This window comes from Cyprinus carpio, chromosome B2 (genome assembly GCF_018340385.1).
Source record: "Cyprinus carpio isolate SPL01 chromosome B2, ASM1834038v1, whole genome shotgun sequence".
NCBI classification, from domain to species: Eukaryota; Metazoa; Chordata; class Actinopteri; order Cypriniformes; family Cyprinidae; genus Cyprinus; species Cyprinus carpio.
Window position 1 is genome coordinate 11,677,345 of NC_056598.1, and position 8,191 is coordinate 11,685,535.

Genomic DNA, 8,191 nt, shown 5'->3' on the forward strand with positions numbered 1-8,191 from the left:
GATTAACTTTAACTACTTGAATTTAATAAACATATCATGTCCAGCAGTCTATTCATTTGTCATTTTTTGGCCAGATAGATTCAGTGCTCTCAGATATTAATAGCCTATGTGATGTAGAAACAATTTTCTACACTTGTACTCTTTTTTTTTTCTTTCTAAGTTCTCATTTGTCGAGTTCCAAATTTTGAAGCAAGAGAAAGTGAATAATGGATTGACATTAAAGTAGTCAGACACACTTTTGAAAGGAATCCATTACATGCTCTTTTAATTTAAGGCAGAGTAATTTTAGTGGGTTTTAGTGTTTATTTGTTGAAAATGGGGTGCAAAAATATACCCAGTATAACAGATAATGTAGCTTGCAGAAACTTGAAGAAAACACATATTTATGAATTTTGTGTAGTAAATAATCTTGGCAAGACATGAAAAATGCAAAAAATTCAACCAAGGTCAAGTCTCAAGGAGGGATTTGTATGGTGTGTCATATGCAGCTAGCATAGCTTACAATATGGTGGCATCGTCATACTGTGCATAAATGTCTGGCCAGATCTATCATATAATGGTATCAAAATAACAAAGCTGCACTTGTGTTTTAGCACTCCGGTCCAGCTATGGGTGTTTTGGTGTCCTCTCAGAAATCCTTTGGCATTAGCTGAACCTGTAAGTTCACTTAAAGGCTGGCTATGAAATGGAAAGCAGAATCCTCTTGACAGGTAAGGGCTGCCACACCTCAGGATTAAGATGTACTGTTGGTGATTTTGAAATGTGAAATATTAATCAATTCCATCTAGTGGGATTTGCTCCCCTGAGAAAGCTGTCCATATGATGGAGGATCCTTTTATCTAATAGTTTGAGACATTTTAAGAATGAAAACTATGTTACTATAACCATCACAGCTGATGTTTTTTAGGCTTTCTGCAGCAAATGTTCTCCTAAGCTTTTGTTTTTCAATGTGAAGGTTGTCAATATGTACTGATTCAATCATGAAGTCTGCTGACTCTGTCCCACTTGTTGCATGGCTGCTCCTAAATAAATGCATATGAAAAAAATGTGTTTAAGGTGAAATTATTTTAGAAAGAGACTGAGGATTGATATGGAAATAGTTCACCCAAAACTGAAAATATGCCAGAAATTTATTCATCCTAATGTAGATTAATTTGTTTCTTCATCAGGACAGATTTGAAGAAATTTTGTTTTACATCACTTGCTCACCAATGAATCATCTGCAGTGAATGGGTGCCATCATAATGAGAGTTCAAACAGCTGATAAAAGCATCACAATAATCCACAATTCTAGAACATCAAGTGACGTCTTGATGGACTTCAAAGCATCACCTCTGGCCAAAATATGATTCATACATTATCTACAAATATTTAGCACAACAGCCTGGTCTCATTGTTTATATGTAACTTATATTCGAATAGATGCACTTTTATAATTTTATCCATAAATCATTTGATTTTTAGATCCCTTAGACCAGTGGCTCTCAAAGTTGGGCCACACCTGCCAGATAATATTGTACATTTAGATGCTGTCAGAACCCAATACCATGTAAGAAATCAGTAACCATAACAGTTATAGTTATATACAAAGCATACTATATACAAAACATATTTGACAGCAAAATGCTGTGACCAGTCAGAATCAAGTATTTCAGAGTGTGCTGGGAGAATGTAGTATTTTCTGTAGGTTGACATGAAAAGAATCAAGTGAATAATAATTACATTATTTTATATATAATTATATATATTAAATATACATTTTATAACTTCAAAATTTGGAATGGAGAGCTAGAGAACTTTACAGAGGTGTGCTGGTAAAAAATAGAAAAATATGGTGACTTTGATAGTGTGTTATTGAAAAATCAAAGCTAGAATTTTCGGTAGTGAGATGAGCAGCACTGATGTGAGAAGAAGATGTCAGAAGAAAAAGAATGCAAGACTTCCAGAGTGTGGCAGCGGTGCAAGTCAGTCAGATTATCAAGTGAGAGATGACAGTGGAGTGGGTGAGGATCATCTTTAATTGGCTGATTTTAATAGAATAAAATGAAATTGAATCAAGTGCATATAAAGGCATATCATTCAAAATATGGTAAAATTTAGACATTTTGATTTGTTTGATGTCTTTCTTAAAGGGAAAGTTCACCCAAAAATGAAAATTATTTCATTAATTATTCACCCTCATGTCGTTCCAAACCCGTAAGACCTTCGTTCATCTTTGGAACACAAATTAAAATATTTTTGATGAAATTCGAAAGCTTTCTGACCCATATCAGTCTTCTCTCTGACACAGAAACAATTTTTTATTTTTTTTTGAATAAAGTCGTTTTTCTTTTCTTTCCCTTTTTTTTGAGCACAAAAAGTATTCTTGTAGCTTCATAAAATTAAGGTTGAACTACTAATAGTCACAGGACTATTTTAATGATATCCTTACTGTGTTTCTGGGCCTTGAACATGGTAGTTTCAATGCTGGCAGGGTCAGAAAGATCTCAGATTTCATCAAAAATAACTTAATTTGTGTTCCAAAGATGAATGAAGGTCTTACAGGTTTGGAACGACATAAGGGTGAGTAATTAATGACAGAATTTTCATTTTTGGCTGAACTGTCCCTTTAATATAGTATGTATAAAGGAACAAGTATACTGTATGTAATGGTATATTGTATATAAGAACCTAATTTGGCACAATTAACATTGCAAAGTTGGTCTTGCCTGTAGCTACTCAAATCTTTTATTTGACAGCTGTTGCACAAGCTTCTAGTTCAGTGCCATTGGGGTCTGTTTAAGTAACTTCATCCGTTCTGTTCCAGTTATCACTGTCAGACTTTCCTCCACATATAGGGTTGCAGGAGTCATTTCTTCTCCAGAAAGCCTTGAGGGAATCTGCCTTTTCATGTTCTTTTGTGGGAGCCATCAGCAAATGGATACGAGATGGTTAATTTTTAATTCTGCATTCATGAAGTCACGTTTTGATGGGTGGAGAGAGCGCTAATGGGGCCAGATTGGGTATCATTGCGGATATCTGGGAACGACCCCTGGGACTGCTCTGTGGGTCTTGGCTGAGCTCCATTAACGTCTTGAAAAAGAGAAGGCACTTGGAGACCCTGTCCAGCTATTGACCCTTATTGGCAAAACGAACGCCCATGTTGGCGGTTTATTGAGTGGACACTGCGCGAGGTTCAGTAGAGAGCAAAGAATTTGGTGAAAATCTTCACTGTGAATGATAGCAATCATGAAAGCACACTCAAACTGTACAGAACATATTTTAACAACAGAGCCACAAATAACATTAGGCATCTAACACCAAACCTCAACACATACTTGACCAGAATAGCAAAGAGAAGTGCTCATTTCTGAAGCAATAGATTATGCACCGTGGGCTTTCTTTCTTTGAGTAGGTAAAATGATTTCCTGGCTTTCAGTGGCAATGAGTGTGATGATTGTTTTTGATTGACTCAGATGTTCCATTAAGGGAGAGTGAGCATTTGCAAAGAGAATCTGACAGCAGCTCTGTTGGTGTGATGCTCTGGTGCTGGACCTTACACCAGGGTCGTTAACAAGCCTTTATTACAGCTCCACGCTCACTGTCTCACCACACACACAACCGCAAAAACAAAACGCATGGAAATTTGTTCAGTTCTCACACTTCCTGAAAACAACATTGGATGGACTGCAACAAAACTGCAACATACTACAAAACCCCATCTTAAAAGACAGAAAATGCTAAACAGGCTCAGCACAAAGTAATAAAATGTGAAGTAAAGTGGTCAGGTCTGTAATTTCCAGCACAACAATAAAATGCAATTGAGGTCAATACCGTTCCACAGATGGCCAGCAGACAATAATTGCTTCTTGTTTGTCAAATTTAACTTTGCCTGCAACCCTCAGATACACATAAAGTGAAAACTGATTTTGCCAAATCAAGTTAAGAATTATTATTGGTTGTTGTTTGTACTGCTGCAACAGAAATCCAAGGGTGGCCTGATGACTGATCACGATGTGAGAGAGGTTATAGCCAGTGTTTTGTCACTATACTGTATCTTACATTCTTTGATTATGTCTTAACATTAAATGTTTTGTGACGTATTGTTAAAAATAGTGCTGTTTTAAAGTAAAAGAGGTAATGATACCTATACTCTTCAAAATGCTGGGTTAAATACAACCCAGTATTGTGTCAAATATAGACATTAAATACAACCCAGTATTGTGTCAAATATGGACATTAAATATTTAACCCAACGTTCTGGGTGTAACGGTCATGTTCTGTTTTGGTTTTGAATTCCCTGTGTTTCTCTCTCCTGATTTAGTTCCTCATTAGTTTCCATGTCAAGTGTTCTCCCCTGGTCCTATAGGTCTGATATCGTTTGTGTTTACGTGTTGTGCTACCCCTTGCTCCTAGATTCTTTCTTGTATTTCATGAGTGAATGTATCATTAAAAGACAGTACTGTTACACTGGGTAGTTTTAACTCAACTATTGTTTAAAAATTACTATATGGCTTGCTTAAAATGATCCCAAAGTAGGTTGTAAATTAAAAACCAGACACATAATTACTAGAGGCATCAGGAATAATCAAAAGGTGAACATTTCTTCATAAACTATAAAAAAAGTTAATTATTTATTCAACCTACTAATAAATGTTAATTTATTGAACATATATATTCATTTCCAACCTATGCAACCTAATTTCCAAGCTATTGCTTAAAAATGACTATATTTCTTGCTTAAAATTAACCCAAAGTATAGATTAGAAATTAACATCACTTCAACCTCTTTTTGAACTTATAATGGCTCTAAAAATGCCATGTGGCGTAACCATCGAGTAAGAAGTAAAAGCATATTCTCCTTGAATTCATTTGAGTGTACACAACTTAATAATTAAAATAATGCTAATTTAATAATACAAAAAAAATAAATTAAAAGCTTTTTTTTCAGCATTATATTTTTGATGAGTTGCACCACGACATTTACAGTAGAACTATGCCTTGTCATAAAAAGGTTAAATTGACTTAAGCCTTGACATAAAGTCATGAGGGTGTCTATATGATATTTATTTATTTTTTGCAGGTTTCTGCATAGTTGCATGACAACTAGTCAAATCAGTCAGTACAGGCCTATGCCTTTAGTGTAGTGAAATTACTTTGTAACTTTTTTTTTTTACAGAACAATTATTATTATTTTTTGTAACGTAATGAAAAGTATAAATGTATTTTTTAATGCATATCTTATATGTTGCTAAAACTATTTACTTCTATTTATAATGAGAATGCTGACAGTGTACATTCAGAGCTACTGGCCAGCACAAAAAATAAAAAATATAAATATTATATATATATATATATATATATATATATATATATATATATATATATATATATATATATATATATATATATATTGTTGTGGCCTGACAGAGAAAAAGTATAGAGTAATAAAAACCATCACAGACACAAGCACTAATCGGATTCCACCAGTCCATGATACTCATCTGCTCAATAGGGGCTTACAGAGCTTGTCCAGCTTTCACCCGTATGAGCATATGATTAGTATCCCTTTCAGATCTCCTTCCCATGTCCCTCGTCCTCTCTCCACAGATCATTACAGTAATAGGGCAGGCTCTATTACCCCAGCACGGTCCAAGGCAGGTCCCCAAGAGGTGGGACCTGCCTTACTGCTGTACGATGGCTTTAATTTCACGCTTTGTTAATGTCCTCCATCTCCTCGTGTCCTGCTCTATGCCCTCTGCGAGTAAAGCAAGGATCACATCCTGTGTGCAGTTGCTGATTTGACCATGCCTTTGGGAACACTCCCCCTTACTCTCACACCACTGTCTGCTGGGCCAAATTGCTCCTTCAGAAGCAGATAGATAAGTCTGGCACGAACAAGTCAGGGAATGTGAGTTTTATTTGATTTAAGGCAAGACAATGGTGAAAAACATTTTTTGCTTTATGCATTAGTCAATTTTGAGATTTGGGGCTTTCCATAAAGTGTTGTTCAAGAATAGTTTGAAACTGTATTTGCATGTGTAGATTTCAATTACAATACAGGTCTCAAATTTCTTAAAATTATGTTTTTACTCATGCGCTGAGCCAGGAATTTCCACTTTGGTAGCACTTATTGTATATAACCAAACTTTACAGGTATATTCATATCTATATTTTGAGGGATTTTTTTGGTTATTATTTTTATTTTATTTATTTATTTTTTTTACAGAGGGTTTTGGTTATACATCATATGTCTGATATTAAACAACATTTTATTCCTAAACAATGGTGTAAATAGTTTTTATTCCCCCCTGGCTGTTGACTTTAGCTTCTAGCTCTATCACAAAAAAACTTAACAAAAATGTACTGGCCTTCAGGACACAGGAGAATGCATTTTTATGGATATGGACTCATATTTTAGCCAGAATCAATGATTTAAAGTTAAAATGCCATAATGCTGAATTTGTTGATTACAAACACACACCTTTTTGCATCACAAGACATTAATTGATGGACTATTGTGGTGTGGATTATTGTGATGTTTTTATTAGCCATTTAAATTCTCAATTTGACGGCACCCATTCACTGCAGAGCATCCTTTGGTGAGCAAGTGATATGATACAAAATATCTCTAAATCTCTTCAGATGAAGAAACAAAATCACCTACATCGTTGATGGCCTGAGGGTGAGTAAAGTATCAGCAAGTTTTCATTTCTGGGTGAACTATTCCTTTAAAAGTTTTGGTGCTGGAAAGCACATGTTCATTCGTGTCCAACAAATAATTGTTCAAAATATTAAGAAGCACATTAGTGAGGTTACTATCTCACGACGGTCTAGTGCAAACACTATATGTGAAACAATGTGTGCTCTTCTCTGCAGTCAAAGCAACGGCCACGTAGTTCTGACCTTTCCATGTAACCATGGTTGCTAGAGGAACAAAGAATCCTTGATAGAAAAATCTTAACACCCCATCTCCCTCTCCATTTGAGAGGCAAATGTCTTATTTCTCTTTCGGCTTCTTTCTCTCCTCCTTGCCAAACTGTTTAGGGACTATTGTAACATTTCGGGCCTCCAGACCAAATATGTGAGGAAAAAATGTAGAACAAAAGGCTGGGAAATGGAATGGAGGCCCTCTGACAAGAGAAGAAAAGGAGTTTTCGTGGTGTGCTGGGGGTCTTGTTTCCCAGACAAGTAAACGGGTAACCAAATCTCTTTGTGGGTGAAGTCAGGGGGTCTCCAGTGTGACTGCATTGATCTGCAATCTGCAAGACAGAAAGAAGAGAACAGAAGCCTGGCCCCGCCACACATGGGAGACTTATCACAGGCCCGCAGATGGTCCATTTCCAAATCAACCAGTCGATGCCTTTACACACTTCCATTTTTTTCCATTTCTGGAGAACACAAATGTTAATGGAGGCGTTGCCAGTAATTATAACAATGCCAGAATTAAAGATGCGAGAGATGCAGATAATATAAAGAGTGACCTTAAAGATCAAACACCAATTAAATTTTCACGTAGTTTGAATTTACATGATTTAATTGTGCATGTCAGTTTAACACTAATCCAATTAAGTAAAAATCTTTTTTAGTTCAACAGTTTTTTGTCAGAAAACAATTTGTTCACAGCATAATAGAATAAAGTTTTTTTAAGCGCCGGTTTCAATTCTTAAGCTGTTTGTGTCAAACTACTTGTTTTATTAGGCCTAAAATCCTATGCTATGCTACAAAAAAACTGGCCACAGCCTTAGCAGTGTTTCTATAGCTCAAAAATAGAGCATGGTACTAACAACGCCAAGTCAGTGGGTCTGATTCCCAGGGAACCCACGAAATGATAAAATGTGTACCTTGTGTGCAAAGCATGTTGCTCTAGATAAAAGTGTCTACCGCAGCAAAAGTTCCACTCTTTGCCAAAATGGTATAGCCAACATCACAGAAACTGTTCTACATCCCAACATAACACCAAACACATAAAGTGACACTTCATTTGAACATTTATTCTCCCCATCAAGAATCATTCAAAGAATGTTTGGAATTACAAATCCTCTGTCCAGTTTTATTAAACAAAAATGATTCAAGTGGATTAAGCAAGCTCACATTTTATAAATTTTAATGTGCAGTTAAGTAAATAAATTGCAAAAAATACACTGCCATTTAATATTTTGAGGTCAGTAAGATATTATCTGTCTATTTATCTGAGGAAAAAAAACAGTAT